Source organism: Diabrotica undecimpunctata, chromosome 2 (assembly GCF_040954645.1).
Source record: "Diabrotica undecimpunctata isolate CICGRU chromosome 2, icDiaUnde3, whole genome shotgun sequence".
Taxonomy (NCBI): domain Eukaryota; kingdom Metazoa; phylum Arthropoda; class Insecta; order Coleoptera; family Chrysomelidae; genus Diabrotica; species Diabrotica undecimpunctata.
The window spans coordinates 158,084,508-158,108,658 of NC_092804.1; the positions used below are offsets into that span (position 1 = coordinate 158,084,508).

At 33.5% G+C, this 24,151-nt stretch overlaps 1 protein-coding gene across 14 annotated transcripts in view; it reads right to left on the reverse strand.

Annotated features, from left to right (window-relative positions):
• Positions 1-24,151, reverse strand: part of dlg1 (MAGUK family member discs large 1) — a 1,569,679-nt gene that overhangs the window by 91,984 nt on the left and 1,453,544 nt on the right. The gene's annotated exons all lie outside the window — the stretch shown is intronic.

Below are 24,151 nucleotides of genomic sequence, written 5' to 3' on the forward strand. Positions count from 1 at the left end.
TTACTAATATCCTTATTCATTCGAGTATTTTCTAGTAAGAAGATCCACGGGTCTCCCTCGGATAAAAAACCAGTATGGCGTGACCTTCCAGTCTTTTCGCCAAGGGTCAGGAAGGTCGACATCCTTCGACGAGGTTATAGATTAACGGTGCTTTATATTTAAAGAAGGAATTTTGTTGTAAACAGTTAGTTAGTTTTTGAATATCGAGTTAGTTTGAGTCCGAAAATATAATTGTACGCGGAAATAAATATAAATAAATATTGTGAAATAAATTAGTAATAAAGACTTTAATAAATTTGTAAGTGTTATAAATAGAACCTTTGATAATAAATAAAGACAATAAATTAGATTAATAAACATATAACAATATATTTTTAATATTCTGCTTTAATGTCAGCTTAGGAACAAAGTGGGGGTTATTTGTGGTCATTTTACTACCTCCATATAAAATAACTAAAATTGTATTTTATAAATTGAGAAAAGTTTAAAACATTTTTATTTTATAAGTTTCTTCCATATAAAATATTTTTCTATTATATTTGAATAAACTAATTTTAAACATTTAAGCTGTACTAAATAAAAAGAAAATTAAAAAAAAATGAATTTATTATCATGGTACCGTAATCTAAGTATTAAGAAAACAAACCGTACAAAACTCAAACATTAAACATAAAACCGTTGGTTCAAGGGTATAAACATAAACGCGTTTTCCGTTAACTGCTACGCACAACATAATGCATGGATGTCCAAAGAAATATTCATTGACTGATTCAAAAAGGTATATACTGTAAACCAAAATTTGTTTATCTATTTTTCTAACATCCTATTTTTTCAAAAAGGTTTTTATATCGGACGTTCGACAATACTTGCAATCAAAAAATGTACCACCAAAGGCGATTCTCGTTTTGGACAATGCACCTGCCCATCCTGAAGCCGGTATACTGCGAAGTGATGATGGAAATATCACGTGCTCTTTTATGCCTGCGAATATATCATTGATACAACCAATGGATTAATGGGTAGCTGAAACTTTCAAAAACACGATACAGAAAAAAATATATTCAAAAACCTCGTTAGTTTTTGCAAGAATACTGGAAAGCATACAATTTAAAACACGCAGTCGACAATGCTTCGAATGCTTGGGCTGATGTTTCAGAAGTAACGCTGAAAAGAGCGTGGAATAAATTATGGCCTTAATCAAGTGAATATGAAAGTGCCCCCGTGACAAATGAAGTTATGGATGAATCAACAGTTTTGTTTTCGTTGCCTAAAGATGACATAAACGAATGGTTCCTTTGTGATGAGGACGCAAACGGCTATAGATTGCTGACAGATAATGAAATCATTAAAATGGCTTCTTCTTCTTCTTCATACGTTATAAATAGGCTTAATGCCTGTTTTACTTCAGTTTTTAGCCTCAATTGACGTTGTCTTGTTGACCGTCTTTTCCTCGGTCGTCCCAATGATCTTCCATTTGGCGATTTGTCTCTTGCTATTCGTACTATTCTATTTTCTATCATTCTTTCGATGTGTTGATTCCATTCCACTTTTCTTTTTTTGGTCCACGCGTTTATTTCCTCTATACCACATCTCGCTCGTATTTCCTCACTTCTTACTCTGTCTGTTAGAGTTTGGTTTGTTATTTTTCGTAAGACTTTCATTTCTGTTGTTTCCAGTAGTCTTTGTGTTTTCGCCGTATCTGCTCTTGTTTCCGCTGTGTACGTCATTATCGGTCTTATTGTTGATTTATATATCCTGGTTTTCGTTTCCGTTGTGAGGTATTTGTTTCTCCAGATTGTGTTGTTGAGACATCCTGTTGCTCTGTTTGCCATGTTCACTTGTTTTTGTACTTCTTCTTCCACTTTTCCGTAGCTTGACAATTTTATTCCCAAGTATTCAGTTTCCATCACTTATTCTATTATTTTGTTATTTACGACTAGTTTACATCGTCTCGGTTCCGCTGATATCACTATCGTTTTAGTTTTCTCTGTTGAGATCTCCATGTTGTATATGAGCGCCGTATCTTCGAATTCTTTAATTAATCTTTGTAAGTCATCTTCATTTTCGGCTATTATTATGGCGTCGTCGGCGTAGCATATTATCCGCCTGCAATGCCCGCTAGGTGGATCGAGTAGCTTGGTGGGTGATGTTATCGGTCCCAAACCCGGATAAAGAAGGAGGGTTGTAGGGTTAGGTTAGCAGCCTGCCATGTATAAAAATAAAAAAAAGCTCAAAGAACCGGTGACGAGCCTCGGACTAGGACATTAAAATGGCAACAGAGACAAACGAAACAGATTCAAAAGCTGACACAGACTTGGAATTTGACGGTGGCGATGGCGATGATGCTATTGCAACTGACCAAGATTTGCGATAAGAAGTTAAAGAAGCTGCATCGCACATTGCACAACAATTCTCGAGTTGTATTCTCGACAAGAAGAAGCCAATAAAGTATATTGCATGTACTAAGAAATTCAGCTGTTGCAAAATGTAAAGCAAAAGCAAAACAAAGATTTCAAAATATTTTAAGCTAAATTGATTCGATTGTACGAACACAAATCCCTGTTATATTGTCAAACAAAACATACAAATAAAATAATTTGAGAGTTGTACTATGAATTTTATTTTTAAAGTTATACTTCTATACGCGCGCTCCACGTTGGAAATTTGTATGGGAGTGAATCTGTGAAATCATTACATATGTAAGATAATGAGTAAGAGAGAGACAGAAGATATATTTTCTCTCTCTTCCTCTCTCGAATATAAAAATGTTCCTTTTGTATATATATTTATTATTATAAAGGGTGTTCCGTAATGGAATTTAGTTTTTGAATAAATGAAACTCCGTTACCCTACATGTTAAAATAAATTTCATTAAAAATTTAAAATCAAAAGACATGAGGATTTTAATGTTTAAATAAAAGGTCTTTTAAATGTTGACCGTCTTATTCCTGGCACTGCTCCAATGTGGATCTTAAGCTAGCAAAAACTCGTTGATACATATTCACAGGAATGTTCCCAATAGCGTCTCGAATACGATGTTTTAACTGTGCTCTGGTTGCTGGGGGGTCAGTGTATACCACACTCTTTAGGTATCCCCAAAAAAAAGTCCAGCGGAGTTAGATCAGGTGATCGTGGCGGAAAGGGGATATCAGCGCTTAATGCGATGACGGTGCCTGGAAACAATTCTCTAACCGCGTTCATCGAGAGAATGGCTGTATGTGTTGTGGCACCATCTTGTTGGAACCAGGTGCCGTCTTCATTATAACCCGTAAAATTCTGTAGTTTGGGACGCAAGAAAATTTCTGGTTACACTTACATTGCGTTCATTTGGAACTTCAAAGAAATATGGCCCAATTATTCCGTGTGCAGACATGCCACACCACACGGTCACTTTTTTAGAATGGAGTTGCTTCTGGTGTAATTGTCGTGGATTCTCATTAGCCCAGTGTTCACAAAACTGACGACGAGCTATGGTGAACGAATCATCGCCTTTAAAGTATGCCTCCAGCATATAAGGCTACTGACAATACTGACAATGAATTCTCTTTAAATCCGCACGATTCTACGAGGCGACGGCATTGGTACGACTTCATACAATTGCACAGGGTCGGCATAAGGCTCATTTGAAAACTAAATTTTATTATGGAACACCCTTTATATATATATATATATATATATATATATATATATATATATACATATAATATTATATGGATAATAAAATATTTATTAATATTATTATTTAGGCGATATGGCTGGATTCAGAAAACATTTTAGTACCATAGACCACTTGCACACCGTAAGAACACTGATAGAAAAATGCACCGAGTATAATGTTCCAATTCATATGGCGTTCGTCGATTTCCATAAAGCATTCGATTCCATCGAATTATGGGCAGTGCTTGAATCTCTAGAAAATGCACGTATAGATTCAAGATACACTAACATAATTAAAAACATATATGAAAATGCCACCATGCAGATAAAGCTGGACGAAAGCACAAAAACTAATCCCATAAGACTACAACGGGGAGTAAGACAAGGAGACACCATCTCTCCCAAAGTATTTACCCTTGCTCTAGAAGACATTTTTAAGAAACTAGAATGGAACAATAAGGGTATCAACGTCGACGGATCATACTTAAACCACTTGCGATTCGCAGATGACATAGTTTTAATAGCCGATAATATCCAAGAACTAAATGATATGTTACAACAATTAAATGCAGTTTCAGGAGCGGTAGGCTTAAAAATGAACTACAGCAAAACAAAAATACTGAGCCGAGACCAGACAAATATAACAATACAAAATCATACCATAGAAAATGTTGAACATTATGTATATCTAGGTCATGTTATCAAACTAGGAAAACCAAATCAAGATGCTGAAATTGAAAGAAGAACACAACTGGCATGGGGCGCTTTCGGCAAATTAGCATATATCTTGAAAAACACCTCCATTCCTGTAAACTTGAAGAAAAAGGTGTATAACACATGCATACTACCAGTTTGTACTTACGGCTTGGAGACAGTAGCCCTTACCAAAAAATCTGCTAAAAAATTAGAAACAACGCAAAGAGCAATTGAACGAATCATGCTTGGAATATCACTAAGAGACAAGATTAGAAACACCGAGATAAGACGTAGAACGAAGATTAGGGATATTGTGGAAGAAATTGCAAAAATGAAATGGCGCTGAGCAGGTCACGTAGCCCGATATAATGACAACAGGTGGACACGGAGAATTCTAGAATGGAGACCAAGGACGACAACAAGAAGCACGGGAAGACCTCAAAAAAAATGGGTAGATGACATAAGAACAGTGGCAGGCAAACAGTGGATTAGATTGGCGCAAGATAGAGAAAGATTGAAGCAGTTGGGAGAGACCTACATTCAGGAGTGGATGGAAAATGGTTGACAAAGAAGAAGACATAATAATAACACCTTATAAATAAATTTAGAAGATAAATTCTTCCAGTTCAATTCTTTGTGCTGTGTTTGTATTCCTCACGACCTTGAAACTATGACGTGTAATCATAATTATTTTGCTTTTACTGTATATAAGAGTCTAGCACAAAGGTAACTATTCATAAAGGATCGAATGAAAAACTGTTTTTATAACCGCGGTACTTTTTTAGTGGACTTTAATTTAATTACATCAGCGATCAAAGTGTTACAATATTCATTGTAACTCAACGGGAGATCTGTCGACCTCTACCTGAGGAGCTACTCTCGCTTTGATATCATCATTTGTAAACAAATTAAAGGCCTTGTTGTGTATACCATAGATGCGGATAACGTTTAGTTTCGTTATTGTTTTATGTAACTATCAGGAAAATTATTTTTAAAATAATTGATAATTTCATGTAGACCATTATTTCATGTAGAATGTCATAATCATTATAAACAGGAAGTTGACTGCAATTTTTATACTATATTACATCATTTATGATAATTGTTGGTCTTGATAGTTTGTATATAGCTAGACTGGCAAGGTGATTTATATTATACAGTTTTATAAAATTTAAAGAAGAGTTGTAGCTGTAGTATTATCAAAGATGATCAAAGAACTTTGGGCTATCTTGATTTCCCGACTAATGATGAGTTTAATAATCTGAATCATCATTCTGGCCCTGTAACATTTATAAAAATTTAAGAATTTTAATAAACAATTAAGCATATCTCGAAAAAGAATTGACTGATCGGATCTTAGGAAGTGTCATTCGATTTGTAATTAAAGGAGCTACAATATAATGCTTTTTGTACAAAACAAAAATTAAAGCCTTTTTATGTACTTTCATTCAATATTCTCCTCATTTTACACTAAGATATTGATTTGATATAATAAAAATAAAAACAATTAAAAAACACCGTTTTTTGAAACTAAAAAGTGCCATAAAAAAACTATAACCAAGAGTTTTGAGTTGCAAACACTTGGAGGTTACTTCACGCATTGCCGTTCATAACGCTGTGCTGTTTTCAAAAATTCACTAATTAATGCACGTTTTTTTCTCTACAACTTAGACTAATATGATTCTGGAATCGACCAAAGAAAAGGCGGAGATAATATCATGGCGATTTCTCGAGAAAAAAGAATTTAAAATACATTCAATTTATTACTGTATAGTGAATAATACTAATTCCCAGGATTCGCTGATACTCGAATACCTCGGAAGTATTTCATATTCCGGAAGGTCATAAGTAGGAATCTTATCCAACACATTTTGTAAACTACGTTTAAAAATCAGGTACACTTCATCTAATTTATAAACCGTTGTACGTCATCCGCGTCATAGTCCGTGAGGTTACATGATACCAACACGAAATATTTAGGCAGTACGTGTGTTCTTTTTTAGAATCACTTTGCCCAATACACTGGCAATACAGCCACTAGACATATTTTATTATATACGCGTAGAAATAATAATTCAAGATTTCTATTAATGTTAACTTAAAGAAATACACAATAATATGTTTCATTTAATTTGTATAAATGCATTATAAAGCGTTTTTATGAAGAACATTTGTTCAGAACACACTGTAACTGTAATCGAACGAAGGTGATATTTTGGCATACATTGGTAACACTTATTTGACAGTTGCGGTGTTGACTAGAAATTAATAAGTAATGAAAAAAGTGTTGATTTTGTTTAAGTATTGCATTTTACATCTTTATACGGCGCATACAAGCTCTCAAATTGTTTTTAACAAGAATATTTTTTAACTTTTGTTTTGTTTCTATTTATTTACATTAAATATTAATTTGTTTTGTTGTATAATCCACTTTTGCAATAATTGTGACCTATTTGATTTAAAATGGATTCAGGATTTTTTTATACTTTGACAACTATGTCAACTTCGATCTCTGTCAATGATAATGACGTGCAACGGTATTTAAATTAGATTAAATTGACTGTAGTCAAGTCCCGGTGTGATATTATTCCTAAGATACTAAAATTCATAAATAATATTAGTAGTAATATTTTATATTGCGTTACTGTTTAATTTTAATTGTTTACAATTATATTTGGGGACACACGCAGTGTCTTCAGTTTAACAAAATACCTGAGTTTGCATAATTGCAAATATTCCAGCAAATATTCCAAGCTTGATTAGCTTAATTAGAAGAGTTGAGTTGAGTTGAGTAAATAACCTGGAATTGATAACTTAATGTCGAGATGTGGATCTGGTAACAACGTCAACAAGTACTATTTGATTTAGTAACGACTAATATGTAATAATTAATAAAAATATGTAATAAGTGTTAACTCCATGTGTTCCTCAATAAACATGTAATTACATAGAAGAGTGATATTTATTATCCGTCGATCTATGCCAAGATGGCGTAGCAGAATGGAAATATACATTATATTTCAGCGTTCATCCATCTTTTGTTGTTGGTTTTGATAAAAACCATTTTGACGACGTTTTCGGCAAGAAAACTAACTTCATTTTATCCGCCAAAGATAAAATTAAAATTACTAAATAGACCATCTAAATAAATTTTCAAGATATCCTGGAGAGTTGTTATGCTATGTAAAAATACAAAATAATATTGGTTTGCTCTTAATATTTCAAAGTATAAAATATTATAAATCAAATAATTCACCTAATAAACTATAAAAGATATTTCAAAGAAATGAAAGTCCATTATCTTTGGATTACCTGTAGTAAACAAAATTTAAGATATGCATAAATTATTTTCTTTGTAAAATATATTCGAGTGACGTGAGGGAGCTTAAGTGAAATGGAACAATGGGAGAGTGGATTTTCCAAATAGACTTGTACGCGGATACGGTGAATAAAACAATAGAATCGAAATATTTAAAATGTATAATTCTCCGTTAGTTTTTAGGAATTTGTAGAACCAATTAGCATGTTAATAGTATTTAGGAAATTTATAATTGTAGGTAAAATTGTTTGTTTGTTATCTAAATGGTTTATGGGGATACGTATGACGAACTGTGATTGGAGGAGATAAAAAAGGTGGGATAGCTATGTACGGATGAGAGTTTAGCTAGATTCTTGAGGGAGAAAAGATAATCAGTTGATTTCCAAGGGTGCAAGGCAAACAGTCGTTGTTCTTTGGCGGTTCCCAAGTGATAGTAAGCATTAGAAGTGAATGTTTGTGAGTTTTCGTGGACTAAGTTTATCCGGACGGAAGCTGATCCAGTAAAATATTGTAAGTCATACTTTTCTACTTATATATTCCAAGAGTCACTGTTCAGGCCGGAACGAGAGATTCAGTTTATCGAGAGGAGAAGAGACTAGCATCTTTTGAACGATACGTGCATCTGAAGGAGATCATTGAAGACGAGAGGCTCGCAATAATTTGTTGTAAGATTGCTGATTACCTAGGGAATTGCTAAGAATAGGCTACAAAGAACAAGGATTTGGACAACTCATCATCAGAGAGATAGTTTTTTTTTACCATTCGTCAGTTTTTCCTTTATCAACAAAGTTTTTTTTTAACTAATTTAGATAGACTTTTAGTAGATCTGAAAAACGTATAAGAGTGTTTGGCTAATTTAAAGGGTAATTAATTTAATAATAAATTATACATAATGCATTATTATGAAACATAATTAAACATTAATATACATTTCATATTATAGAAGTTATAATTTGCTTTATTGCCTACTATTTTTACCTCACTACTAAATGCTATTTTTTTTTAATAAAAAATACTACTATTACTATACTAAACATACATATTAAAAATACTAAACATACTATTTGCAGGCGTGAGCTCAAAATCAGTTCAAAGGATAAAAGGACAGCAGACAGTTACACGATTACATACAAAGTTTTTGTAAAAGAAATGGGTTACACTGAAGCTGAGAAATTCTCCGAAAAGAGATTCATAATATAGAATTTCGTTGTTTTGTATGTAAATCAAAGTATACCTACTAAAGTCACAAGTAATACAAAAACACTTATAGACTATACATTCACAAATACTAAATCAAATCATAAACTTTCAGTTGTAGAAGCATGTATCAGTGATCACCGAATTGAAATCTTGTGCAGTTAAACTCAGTCCAATTTAGTGTGAGTTACTTTAACTACTTGACAAAATCTGAAAAGAGCACAACATTTTATAGTGATAAAGTAATTAGAACCTTCCAAAGAAACCTCCTACACGTTTAACTATAAATTTTTTTTCGAAAAAATAGTATCCCTGGTTTAATGTTGAGATACAAAAATTACTACAAAAAAGAAACTACCACTACAAACGGTCTATGATGTACACAAATAGTAACTATTTACTTCCACTTTATAAAACATCTCAGAAATCAATCACAGAAAACATTGAACAGAGAAAAAGAGAATTTTATCAAATGGAGATGACAGCAGCTGAAAATGATACAAAAAAAAATGGTTGAGTATACTCAACACCATAATACATAATAAGAACAATAATAATACATAATACAAAACAAAAAAACCAACAACAATTTCAAAGCTTATAACAATTAAGTTATTGATGATCCTAACCTCATTTCTAACAAGCTCAACAACTATTTTGTTACAGTTGGTTCAGAACTTGCTCACACCATTCAACCCTCTGGATATGTTCCACTAGGACCACCATTAATAAACAAGATATATTCTTGGAGCTTCACAAGACAAAGGAGTAAATTAACAATGTAATTCATAAATCGAAGGGTAAAACTGCCTGTGGACTAGACAGGTGTATCCCAGATTTTGTACAATTGGTACCGTCCATTTAAGAGATAATTTCCGTTTCCAAACTTTTGGTTCACTCTGTATAATAAATAATATAAAACTTCAGTGTAGAACAGATGATATTTCACATTGCAAAAGAAAGGGAAGCGTGTAAAGAACTAATCGCTAATCTTTCTAATCCCTAGAACGACTATTTTGAATAGAAATAAAATACATTATAAAATATAACTTCAATCTATTTATTTACTAGGCATAGAAAAGAAATACAACAAAAAAATCACACTTCCTCAATATTACATTCTTGTAATTTTGCTTCAATTTATAGTTACAGGTAAAAGTCGATCTGGAGCGAAATACACTATGAAGATTAATTTTAGAAGATTTGATAAAAATATTCATTGCACATTAATTATTAATACCTGTTGTCTCTTTTGCATTCTTTATAACAAGAGGAAATTGCAATTCAAATGCTAAAAAATCAGAAAATAAGAATTATGAGGCTGCATTAGATTAGTTTTATATTTTTTGATCAGATCACGTCTAAATAAAGAAAGGGAAGTTCTGGATACCATAAAAACAAGTAAATTTGAGTAATTTGCCCACGTGAAGAGAAATTCGAAAAATATAATTTTACATGTAATTATACTGGCGAACATAGAGGAAAAACATGGTTCTGGACGACAAAGTAAATTCCAACTCAAGAACAACTCTGTCAATGGCATAGAGTCAGTACCACGATACTATTTAGGTCCACTAAAGGAAAAAGTAAAGATCATACGGCTGTGCCAATGTTCTTGGATGAAAAGGCACTTGAAGCAGAAGACATTCTCTTCTAATGATTTTTAACACATGTTTATAATTACAATTGGAATTAATTCACAAAAATATCGGAGATTATTTTGATAACCTTAATCTGCTAATAATTTGTCATGGTGCAAAATATATACATTAAGGTTATGTAAACACTAAATCTACAAATTCATATACTCGACTCACTTTGGCTTTACTTCAGACAGCCTAATCCTCCTTCTCATTTTTCTCTTCCTCAACTCGTCCAACGTAAACAAAACCAACACATTTCACTCTCCTCATTTTTAACGATTTCACACCATTCCGAAACGTTTTTTAACACGAATCAACACGTTGTCCTTTCGCCGTTGTTTCGCTACTAGTTTTCACGGCAAAAAACAGATGCAACTAGACACTCGACAGGGGTAAGCAATAAGGACTAAGGGCGAACTGTTTTGAACCCTGACCTGAGGCAAAAACCGTCCCCGACAGTGCATTTCAAACGTCGATCGGTTGTGTCTGAAGGGATGTAGTGAGAAGGGCTGATCTAGAATAGAGATGGGAGGTTCTATATTAAACGGAACAGTTATTGATTAGTTTATAAAAAGTTGAAAGAAAGTTTGATCATCAATTTCAGCAGTGAATGCAGCGAATATTAATTGTCTAATATAAACTTGGACTGCAAAAGTAGGGCAAGCGAATATTTATAGAAAGCAGACAGTTCGTTTTTGTTCCTCTGTCTTAACTTGCAAGTAGAAAACCAATTTGACAAAATACAATAAAACCTTGAGTAAAATATGGAAATGAAAAATAGGTTTTTAAAGAGAGGTGACACAATATAAACTTTTAGAAAACTTTATGGATGGAAAATGAGTTAAGGCCTACTTAATAAGGATTCTTAATAAGCTTTTAAAGTAGGAGAGTTCCCGGGAGTTGGCTGTATACCATAATAGTTAAAAATCTTTACAGTGAAGTGAAAACTTCTGTTCTAATTAATATACAGTGGTACCTAGACATACGAGTTTAATTAGTCCCGTAAACTTGTTCGTATGCAAAATTGCTCGTATCCCAAAGCAATTTTCCCCATTGAAATTAATTAAAAAGCCATTAATCCGTTCCAGCTCCCAAAACACCACATCAGTTTTTTTATTTATAAGTGTTTTTAGTGTTTTTAAACAAGAACAATGTATTTACAAGAAGAAAGATTTATTTATAAATAACAAATACTAATTCTATAAAAACATAATAAAAAAAGTGAAGTGCTTACGGAAGCGTTTAATTTTCGACTGGTCTTCGTTTTTTCGTCATGCTTTGCTCAGTTTCACCTGCAGATCGTTTAAAAAAAACTATACAAGGACGTTTGTTTCTTCATCCCTTTCAGGATATTACGGAACTGAGTTAGGCACGTTTCGTTGAACTCTGATGCAAGACCAGTTGCAACTTTTTCAGGGTGATTTTTATCCAAGAACTATAGAACTTTCTCTCATATTCCCAAGATCTCCTTTACATATCTTGTAGAGATAACCTCCTCCTTCTCTGGCTCCTCTTCAAAACCAATTTTTCGTTGATCTACCTTATACTGCTGCAAATACAGATCGTGTAACTCCTGGGTTGTTAGCTCATGAGACTGTTCCTCGACATGTTCGAGTTCGTTCACATGTTTCTCATCCAACTTTAGGCTCATGGATTTTTCCAGAGAAACAATCTCCTCTAAAACTGACACTTTGGGTTCCAATCCTTTTAAGGTCCTTTCAACTACAGCCTCAGGCCACAGCTTCTTCCATGCAGAGGTTAAGGTCCTCGTTGTAATACCCAGCCAGGCCTAATCAATAATTCTTAGGCACATTACGATGTTAAAGTGGTCCTTCCAGAACTCTCGAAGGATAAGGTTTGTGTCCTCCGTCACCTCAGAGCAGCGCCGAAAAATGTGCTTGGTGTACAACTTCTTAAAATTATAAATCACCTGCTGATCCATCGGCTGCAGGATAGAAATGGTGTTGGGTGGTAGGTAGAGAACCTTTATAAACTTGAACTCCTAATTATTCTTCGAGTAAATCATCTTTGAGATTCGATGGTCGAGCAGGGGCATTGTCAAGGACGAGAAAGGCTTGCATGGATAGGTTATTTTCCTGTAGATATTTTTTAACAGAAGGGCCAAACACCAGCTTTATCCACTTCACAAAGAATTTCCTGGTGACCCACGCCTTCTGATTTGCCATCCAAATTACTTGCAGTTTTTGCTATGATTTTTCGAATGGTATAATAGCAAAACCTTGATTTTGCAGTCGCCACTCGCATTGGCTCAAAGTGCTGGAGTTAATTTATCCTTCATGGATTTGTGACCTGGCATCGTCTTCTTCTCTGTCGCTATGTAAGTCCTATTCGGCATCCTTTTCCAGAAATGCTTTGTTTCGTCACCATTAAAGACTTTCAGTTCAGATGCATTGTGTTAAAGTTCCTCCTTGAAGCTGCTTTTCTGTCACACCATCAGTAGTTTCTTTTCATGGAGAGCGATCCGGAGTTTAGAAATTATTGTATCACCATTAGCTGCCTTTATACCCTTTATCAATTCCTTTTGTTAGAGCACAGTACATATCATTGATGTGCCACTTTTTAATTCACTCCGAATTTTATATATCGTTGATTTGCTGGGTATGGGACCATTGCGCAGATTTTACCTGAGGTACGTTCAGCTGAGGCCACGATTGCGCCGAACTAACTCAAATGGTCCCTAATCTCGGGGTATAATTGCGCCACCCCCCGTGGTACGTAATATCTTAATGTCTTCCTGCTACGACTGTACCGCCGCACCGTAATGCATTAATAGATGAAATAGTTTAGGTTATATAATTAATGAGATATATATATATATATATATATATATATATATATATATATATATACCTAATTAATTAAATTAAAGCTGTAAGTAAGTATCTAATAATGATTATCGTGCTATTGTGGGGATTAAACCTGCTGCCGGCGAAATCCTGCCCATAGCTTAAAAGCAACCATAAGGCTTAAAGTACCATCGTCGCAATCGTTCCTTACCCGATTTGCTTATACCTATCATAGTATTTATCTTTTCAACAGTATCGTCAACAGAAACCGAGAAATATTCTATTCTTAAGAAAACATAATTACTTTCTCGTTAACCGATAATGCATACTTTTTAAACTTTTGACAGGTATAAACTTTGGATCACTTTTTTATATATAACCACAACTACATACTTGATATTATAATATAAATCTAATCCAAATTCCCAAGAATGAATTAATTTTTGCTGATCAAAATATTAACTGGAAGTGCCTGTAACTACCTACCTACCTTATAATCCCGTCCCATTCTTGTTATTAGCAATTAACTATAACCATAGCATTAGTGATTTCTAAGAAGTTAACAATAAATAAGGATTTACCCTTAGATTATAGATTTATAAAATCTAAGGATTTACTCAATGTAAGTTTAATTTTAATGCAATAAGCACTTTTATACATTTACAAGAAACAACTGAAAAAGCATGTAAAGTAGATACCGAAATAATACCATTATGTATTCTAAAAATATATTTTTAAATGACCATTTTATGTAACCTGTAAATGTATGTACTCTGTATGTACCTGAAACTGTTTCCTTCTATAAAACACGAAAAGGATATCAAAAAACAATAAAAAAATTATTGTTCTTCTCGGAAACAGTAGCCATTATTTATACAGTTTTCCATTGTCTTTAATTTTCTCTTAAACGCTTGACCACCATCAGACTTGACTTTCTTAAGGTTTTTTTTAAGTACATATTTCAATTGAGAAATCTCTAATCGTGTACTTATATTTCCTCAAGTTATATTCGCATTACCTTTCATGTTCCAGCTTATTTGTTTGTAATATTATTGTACTCCATTAAATGAACGTTTTCCGTTTGAGTGCAGTTTTCCTCGTCACGATGGATTTACTTACCCTCTCACCCTCTACTTCACTTTTAGACTTTAGCCCAGGGTTGTTTTTATTTGGGAAACATTCTTGGGGGTAAAAAAACGTATGTTCAAAATAATGAAATAGTCCTGACATGGAAATCGGAACCGAGGCTCTGTTTCAGTATGATTTAAACAAAAGACAAAATGTAATGTTAATAAATGGTAACGAATACCAAAAATCAGTCTTGCAGAGAAAACCAGTGCAGAAGAGAAAAACCACCTAAAGGTAGAGGATTGGAAGACTGATGCGAGGAATAGAGCAAAACGAAAAGAAATAATAAAGAAATGAGCCCTGAATAGAATAAGGGGTATTAGAATAGAATAATTTGTAATTACTAAAACGTATTTTATTTTTAGAATTACGTAAAATCATTTAAGACTTTAAAACAGTAGGTCTTGAATGCCTGTTGAGTTAAATAAATAATAAATAAACCATTTGAGTTGCCTCAAGTTGAAGTAACAAGCTTTCTCAACACCTACAAGCATATAGTGGCTCAGATTAAAACAGTATTTTCGTTAGTATATTTAAAAAAAAATTGAAAACATCAAAGTTATAAAAATATCTACGAAAATCTTCAAATAATAATTGAACATTTGACGCTTCAACTGCTCAGAATTTAAGATAATTGAAAACAAACTTGATATTGCAAATTACCTTGACGGCCTTCGAGTATTAAATTTATTTTGGGATCACCTTCGGCATATTTTAAAGTATACAAGTTAGTCCAGTAAATGGAAGATTTGTCTTATAACGGGTTTCAGTAATATTCTTGAATGTATTAGAAACGCAATGACAAAAGACAAGTTTCTTGAGAACGAAGGTAGTGAATAGAAATCTTAAATCAAATTAGAAACAAAAATGTTGTTATACAATTAACTTAGTTATAGATATACTTTTAGAAGTAAAGACGACTTAATAAAAAATGTTTAAATAAAACTGTGAACGACAACGTGTTCACGTTTTTCTTAGAGAGATCAAGATAAAAAGTTGACATAGAAATTCTACCTCATTCTAATCTAGTGGCTGAGTTAATCCAAGTCCTTAAAGAGGTCAGATTGATCGAAACTTTCGTTCCAAACAAACAAAACTTTCCTCCTCCTCCTAAGTGCCTTCTCTGTTGAGGTTGGCGATCAATGTGGCAAATTTCTCTCTATTCTGGGCTTGATGAATTAATTCATTTCCTTTTGTGTGGGTCCAATCTCTGATTGTTCATTGCTCTCAGTACTTCTTCATTCGTAGTTCTGCTGGTCCAGCTTATTCTTAGCATTCGGCGGTACATCCACATTTCAAACGAATTTAATTTGTTGACGTCATACTGTTTTAATGTCCAGGTCTCACAGTCATATAGTAATAGAGTGTCACATAACACTTTAGTGTTCTCAATCTTATTGAGACTGATAGCTTGGGGTTACAGAGCATTTTACGCATATTCATCAAACCAGATCTTGCTATTTCAATGCACCTTCTAATTTCTTTTGAGTGGTCTAGTTGACTATTTAGTTCTCTGCCCAGGTATATGAAGCTTTGGGAACTCTGAAGGGTGATAATATTTATTTGTATGTTAGGTGTAACTTGTTCATGGGGGTTTTTGTGGAATACCAGAATTTTGGTTTTGGAAAAGTTAATGTCCAAGTCCAGCCTGTGACTTTCTTCTGATAATATGTTCATCAATATATTTAGTTGGTCTTCGGTTTCTGCTAATACTACGGTGTCATTGGCATATCTTATATTGTTAATGATGATTCCATTGGCTCCCTTGGTTCATTCTGTCAATACGTTCATGTTGGTTCTCTTTTTTAGATTTCTGTTGTCTATTTTCTTTGCGTTGCTCATATTGTTAGTTCTAATCGCGTTTGTTTCTATTTTCAGATCTTCTATTTCTTCTATCCACACATCTGTTATCTATTCCATGTTTTGCCGATATTACTACTAGATCACCTACATATACTTAATGGTCTCTCCAATGTTACTGGCAACAAGTTTCTATAACCTTTTGTACTTTTTTTTTTCGCACTTTTTTCAAAGAATTTATAAATATAAAACAGATTCGAAATTTTCCTCATAAGACCATTATTCATTTTGTATTACGCGGAATAAAACTTATTCTCTAATTTAGATTATATCTCCAATTCAAGATGACAGTACAAGCCGACCGTGTAAAAGGATTTATTTTTTATTGTATACTCAAATGAGCTTCTCTTGACAGTCAATACTGACTGGACTATCTCTCGAATACAAAAATAATGTTATTATATTTCGTAAAACACTAAAAGTAAAACACGCAAAATATCCGCGAAAAGAATTTTAAGTAATTAATCGCCAGCAGAAATAAAATATTATGACTGGAATTTTTTAATCGAAAGTATCGAACTGAATGATGACGTTTCAAACAAGGTATTGGGCTATAAATTAACTATTTTATGGGATGAGTTTCGCATTTGCACGGTTATGACTTTATATTTAAATAAAATACCTATAAAAGATAACAATAAGTTGAAAATGGAGCTGATCCGGTATCAGTAGAAAATAGAAAACAACAGTGAAAGTTCATTATTTTTAATATAAACAAGATAATAAAAAAATTGCTGGAACAAGAGGGACACACAATGGACGACAAGGGAATAATTGTAGTTTATTATGCAGAAAATGTGGTTTCTATAGTTGGGAATGGAGATGATCTACAAAGACAATATCTACAAACAAAACTAAATGCATACGCATACTACATAAAAATATACATCAGCTGCAGATTTTTCGGGTAATAATTCTGCAAAGTTGATGTGTATGATAACAAATAAAAAATGCAAATCTGTTACAAATGAATCCACCAAACATGAATTAAAGTTCCAATGAATGCTCCAGTTAGGTCGACATTAATGCAGCGTGTCTAAATAAACTCAAAGGCCCCAAAAAATCAGCAATCCTTTAAGATACTATGATAAAAATTAGAGACGCCACCAATAGTGATTTGGCCGAATACCGAATATTCGGCAATGGTCTTGGCCGAAGCGCCAAATATTTTCTGGCTGACATATTGGTATCAATATAGCAAAAAAGCTCAATGCTATTACAGAAAGATAGAATGTTGCTCAAACCCATTTATATGTCCTTTTGGTAGTTGGGCCAATATGATAAAAGGTGTACGAGACGAGGAAAAACATTCTGGAAAGTGTTTTATTTATTCATTGCAACGAACTATTGGAGAATCGCTAAAGTCTCAAACAAAAACAACACAGATGACAGCTGTTGGGTTGCAAATTGTTACCCAGTTTAACCACTTTTAACCCCTCTTAACTTTATTTACCGAACTACTAATTAGTATAAGACGTAAGCACACGCTGGAATTCTACTCATTATTTAATGGAGCGAACTGCTAAAATATCATAGCATTTATAGGAAAAATCACAAAATTGTTGCAAAAGATACTTGAACATAATAGAATCCCAAATAGCTGAAGGTTAAGTACAGCCGTGCCTATGTTTAACAAAGAATATAAGAAGAATCCTAATTACAGAAGTACTAATCTTCTAAATACAATTCTGAAATTAACTACGAAAGTGATAACTAACAAAATAAATAGTTTCAAAACACTAGGAGATGAACAACGGATAAAAAATGGAACAACGGAACCAAAATATTTTGGTCTTCCAGGGGGCGAACGTTCGTTCGCCCGAGAGAAATAGGAGTGGAATTAGAAGTATTTGTGATTTTATTTGAGAAATCTATTATGGTTTCCTTAACTTCCGATTTATCTGTTGATCACAAGATAATAAATCATGTCCAACTGCTTGCTTATAACAGTGGAGTTGAAGCAGTGTCCGTAATTCATGAACTTTCTCCAGTTTCTCCAGTTATTCTTTATTAAAAGAACCTGTCCAGTCTGCAGTCAAAGTCTATAGTGAATCAACTAAACATTTACTGTAAGTTTTTATACTTATTTATAACCTGCTACAGTGAATTCAATTAGAAAGCTGAATATTTTCTGATGGCGATATATGCAAAAAAAACACTTTTTTTTTTAGCATATCATACCCAGTGCCAGTGCAGTCTTCCAGTGTTTACCATTATTCTTTAACACTATACTAAATTTTTACGTAGATTATATTAAGAGATAAACTCATCTACATACTTATATCATAATATGATAATGACCAAGGTAAATTCTAAAATTTTTTATTCATTTTCCACTTTTTTTTAATAACATTTATTATTGAGAGCATTTTCATCAAGGTATCTTTTTGTAATGGACATTTCTGTTTTTGTAAAATGTAATTTAGTATGTCCTGCGCGAAGATCTACTCATTTTAGGGCTCCCCGCATTGTCTTAGACCTGCACGGTAGTCACGAATATGAAACTGAGTCAAAGAACTGGAATAAATTGCATATGTAGGTAGACTTAAATAAACGATAAAAGTTCATGAAGAACAAGTACTTGAGTGAAACATCTTACATGTTGCTTTAGATTTGGTAAGCACCAATTATTTGTAGCAGTCGTAAAAAAGTTCAACATTGCGATATTAATTTCTAACCTCTGATGAAGAAATAGAACCTGAAGAAGAAACGTACTTAACTTCTTTGATTTACATTAGTAGATGCAAATACTAAAAGAAGCAGGAATTAATAACCAAAATCTAAAAATAACTCTACTGGAACCAGACCGCAAATCTTAGAGTTGAAGGTGAACACACTGAATATGTGAACATTATGTGTGGGGTGAGGCAGGGCTGTATTTTCTTTCATCTAATCTTCAATCTTTACTCTGAAAGAATATTTATCGAAGCTTTGGACGAAAAAGGCAGTCTACTAAAGAAGTACCGGTTAAACAACATCAGATATGCAGATGACACCACAGTATTTGCGGATAACCTAGAAGATCTACAAGTCCTTATAAACAAAATCACGTATTACAGTCAAGAATATCTGCTTAATATAAAGGTAAAAAAGATCAACCTCATTATTATTAGCAAGAAAAATGTAACAAAAGGTCAACTCCACGTCAATCAAACCCCAGTAGAAAGAGTGAAGGACTGCAACTACCTCGGCACCACAATAAATAAAGAATGGATCAATAACCAGGAGGTAAGAGCGCGTATTGAAAAACATAGATCCACCTTCAACCGGATCTTCTTCAAGAGCCACAACCTCTCTCTTGGAATATAAGTAAAAATGATACTACGAATTTGTTCTTTTTTATGGTGTTGAATCGTGAGTCTTAAACGAAGATATGTGCAGAAGATTGGAAGTAATTGAGATGAGAAGAATACTTAAGATCCCGTGTGCTGACCGAGTAACAAATGAGGAGGTCCTTAGAAGAATGAGAAAAAACAGAGAAGTACTAATCACCATCAAATCTCGAAAGTTACAGTTCTTCGGACATATTATGCGCAATGAATCCAGATATGCCCTCCTACAAGTCATCAGGAAAAAATATTTGGAAAGCGAGGTCCAGAAAAAAGAAGAACTTCCTGGTTAAAGAACCTCAGAACTTGGTTCAACAGCTTGGTGCAGCTTTTCCGCGTTGCTGCAGATAAGATAAAGATTGCATTGATGATCCCCAACATTCGTCACGGATAAGCACATCTTGAATAAGATTTTGTTGTATTTGTTATGATTTGAACTCAATACACGATGACAAAGAAGAAACTAAGAAAATGAGACTTTCATTAATATTGATATGATTTTAATGAAATTTAAAAAATACTGAATATGGGAATAAATACAAAAAATGTTTATAAAATACCCAAAACGGATCATATAAACAGAAAAACTTCAATTCTTCCTCCGTATAGAAAGATCTAAAGAAATGTAACTATAAGTTTAATGAACTGACTAAACAGTAACATAATATTTAATTTATCTTCTGTCTGCTGCTAGTATAATACTAAGTTTTACCAACCATTATTATCTGCAATTAAAACTTGGGACATAATAAAATTTTAATGTTCATACATCAGCGATGAAAGTAAACATTAAAGAAACCAAAACACAAAATAGGCACCTAGAAATAGTTGCACTTATCTAGATAAACAAGTAATTTAGTCGGTAACACAATATAAGCAGTAAAAGAAATTACTAGAGTCTTAACAAATGATAGGAAGTAATTCTTAATAATAGCTCTTTTAAAACCCACTCAGGAGAAAACTCATTACCCAGAAATATCATAAATGTGAACGAAATGCTTTTTACGGTTTTCAGTAAAGTTGTTGCAAGTGTTATACTTCAATTAATAAAATTAAAAACTAGCATTGAAAAATTATTACCTTGTAGACATAAAGGAACTAATAATCATAAAACAAAAATATCTAGAGGTATAAAAATATTAATTAGATATTACAAATCTGTAACTTGGTCAAAGTTAAATTACTGACGATATTCTTTTAGCATTTCAAGCACATAAAGTACGCTAAGTTTTGAATTATATATTGCAAACTACATAAAGTGCTAAAATCGGCAACATTGCCTCGTACGAGGTAATTGCAATTGTCCGATCTCTTCCGACACCTTAGCCTTAGACTGCTTAGACTCCTAGCCTAGAATAACAGAGACACAAAGCTCTCTCTGCTCCTAGACAGAAAACAAAAACCCATTTAGTAACACATGACAACGCAAGGGGTATGCATCTCCGTCCGTCGATTTTTGTTTTGCTTACGTCTACCCGGTTCATTTCTTATAACATAAACTCGATAAAATACACTGACCATTATAAGGCGTTGCATTTGTATCGGTTTTTAATAATGTGAACAATTTTTTGTAGTTGAATTAAAAATAAAAACGCATTTCTTTAAAAAGATAAAACAAAATACTCTTATTGAAAATAAAAAATAATTCCTAATAAAATAAGAAATAGTTCTTTATGCCCTCTAGAGAAATGATTGAAATATTAGACCTTCTACGGCTGATCAGTATCCAATCTGTCATAAAAACTTCTACGGACAGATGTAAGAGTTTCTGCTTTAACAGAATTGCGAGATTTCTCTTATTCGGTTTTTTAATTCATCCAAATTTTGGGCTCTAGCCTCAAAATGATAGTAGATGATGCTTTTTAAATGTCCTCAAAAAAAGAAGTCCATAGATCTAAGATCTGAAGATCGCACAGGCCACTTATTATCGCCTGTTTCACTGATAACTCGATTAGGGAAAGTATTGTTTAAGTACTTTCTAATTATTCGAGCGTTGTGAACTGAACAGCCATCTTGATGTAAACAAACATTCTCCAGATTTACATCAGGAAGATTGAGAAAAGCGGGAAGAACATGATTCTGTAACAAATCCAGGTATACTCTACTATTCAAGTTGCTTACTCCTTGTAACCGTCCTTTTTCCATACTTTCGTTACAGTAACATTGCTAACATCTAACTCTCTAGCAACGTTTCTACTTGAACGTGTTGAATCTACCTCGAATATTGCACAAATTTGTGTATCCCGGTATTCTTTTTCCTCAACTTTTTTGGTGACTCTTCTTGAGCATGACATTTTCTGCAATTTTTGAGGCAATAACAACTCTCAAAATTTTTAACAATATTATGAGCTGACTGTACGCAAGGAATTGGTCTCCTATTGGTGGCACCCAAATACCAAAAGGTGTTCCCATTTACTTTAATGGCGGGTCAAAAATACATGAAATAGTAGGCTGATAAGCTATAACTCAACTGCTGTAATATCATTCAAAATATCAGCAATATTTATTTATATCTGTTAAAGATTGGACAAGGAAGATCCGCCAAAGAACATATTCAAGGAACATCATGAAGTTTAGGAAATTCTTGATGCAAACTGCTTTGAATATTACATAAGTCTAACCAATCGAAGAAGTCAAAACAGAATTATTAATTTCAATCCGCAATTTCGATTTAATTTCTTTCCTCAATAAGCACTATGTTCAAACAAGTCCAAAGATAGACTTTGAAAATTGCATAATATGTTTTTTACAAACCAAGGATTATCCGACAAGTCATCTGTAGCTTGGGTCTGTAGAACAATTCCTAATAATCCAACAACCTATCTGAAGAAAACAACAAAAGCCATTATCAATAAAACCTCTCTTCCTGTTGACATGAACTATCTCTTATTTCTCGCAAATAGTCTTCCAAAATACCTCGAATATATGGCCTACCCAAAAATTCACAAACCCGATATTCCTCTACGTCCCATTGTCATTGCATATAACTTCTCTACACAACCATTGGCCAAGTACTTGGGCAAAAAATCTACAACCTCTCGCCCATATTGCTTCATCCTTCGTCAAAAATTCTTTTACAAAGCTGTCAATGACAAAATCGATAAAATTCTTAAATCAAGAGGAATAAAGACAATGTTTACCCCCAACAAAAACTTTCATCTCCGATCTATCAAAGACAACATTCCAAATGAACAACACGGAGTTTACGAAATTCCTTGTGCAGACTGCCCCCGATCCTATATAGGCCAAACAAATAGTAGAATCCAAAATATGATTTATGAACATTCCACTTCTGTTTGCAATTCCAACTCAATTTTAGCTTTAGGTCAACAACATCTTCATACAGGTCACAAAATTGATTTTAAAAACTCCAAAACCATAGCCCCCATCCGCTTCTATAAACCAAGAATTATCCGAGAATCCATAGAAATTGAAAAAAGACCAAATCGTCTCAATAAAAGAGAGGAAGCTATACGATTACCTTCGACTTGGAGAACTATCATAAAGAAAATATAGTCCGCTCCACCCGTTAATCAAAATACTACCGTCAGAAATGTTCGCGCCAACCCCCGCGCCAATCCTCGCGCCAATCACCACGCCAACCTCCACCCAAACCACATCACCATTGACGGCATAAATGAACCGTCCTCTGTTCCCAGTACCAGCAATGCATTGGTTAGTAATCAGTGTAGTAGTGGCTGGGGCTCGCAAGCACTGAAGAAGACATCGAAGAGGATGTCGAAAGCTCGGCGCAATGATAATCGACGCGGTTCAACCCGGAAGACTGTTGAGTTTAATATTAATTGCTGTAATAGTATTAATCTTAGCTCTAGGTTTAATTTTACTAACTGCGGAAATCTTTCTGAACATAGACAAATAAATATCCCTCGTACATTTTAACCTATTACGTATACAACACAATTTTTCGATAATACCTTTCAGGTTTTAGCCGAAACTTCATCTAGATTGCACCCAAACTATTGGAAAAGCCCGTAAAACGTTCCTTGGTTATTATTACGCTGACTGAACATATTTATACACGTTATAAAGGTAATCTCAAAGCATCCTTCAATAATCACCTGTTATGTATCGATTTTATTCAAACACAAAAGGCCTTTAATGTGGTACATTGCGCTTGTTCCCTCAAACTCTCTTCGGTTGGATATTTACTTTTGATAGAGATGGGATTTTCGGAGTTCGAATTACCGAGCATGAAATATCGGATTAATTGTTGGAAGATTTGAAGCAGGTACCATAAATTTTAGCAGTCTATATAGAGAGAGCGATAGTTGATAGAGGCAAACTTATTTCTATGCTGTGTTTATGTTTTCTGCCATCAAAAGTACACGGTGTCGATTGGGGTCTACTCAGATAGGTAAGAAGAATGGGTATGTGCCCCGACCTTTGTCTTGCAGTTTATATTAAGCTTACCACTATCTAATGAATTCAAAGTAGAGCGAAAAATGTCACAGTATAGCTGGTGTAAATTTTACTCCATTAAATTTTTACTCTAGA